Here is a 456-nt window from a genome sequence, read left to right as displayed (position 1 = left end):
AATTGTCAAGGGGAACCTTTACCTTTACCTTACTTTAACGAGCATTTCAAGGCAGCAAATGCTGCCTGAGCAGACCTAGCCAAAAAAGTTACAATTATTTCTAAATAAGTAATACTATTCTGTTTGTATATTTAACTTTATTTTTCAAGCAACTGCAAGGGTGTGTAACAGACAGATTTTTTTTTAATCTATAGAAAAGGAAGCTAGCTAGGTAGTGCAATAGTTTAGGTCTCTGGCCAGAGGTTGGGAACTGGAATCCTCAGTATGCCTCCTGGGAGTACAGCCAGCCTGTGTTGTGTTGGGCCAGCTGCACAGTCCCAGGGCACCCCCAGAAGAAAGGAATGGGGAACCACTTTGGGTCCTGTTTGCCTGGAATGATCGCCATAAATCAGAATTCACTTGACAGCACACCATTATTAAGGAATGGAAAACCTAACTGAAATTAACCCTTATGCA

Source organism: Pogona vitticeps, chromosome 2 (assembly GCF_051106095.1).
Source record: "Pogona vitticeps strain Pit_001003342236 chromosome 2, PviZW2.1, whole genome shotgun sequence".
Taxonomy (NCBI): Eukaryota; Metazoa; Chordata; class Lepidosauria; order Squamata; family Agamidae; genus Pogona; species Pogona vitticeps.
This window is presented reverse-complemented; position numbering follows the sequence as displayed.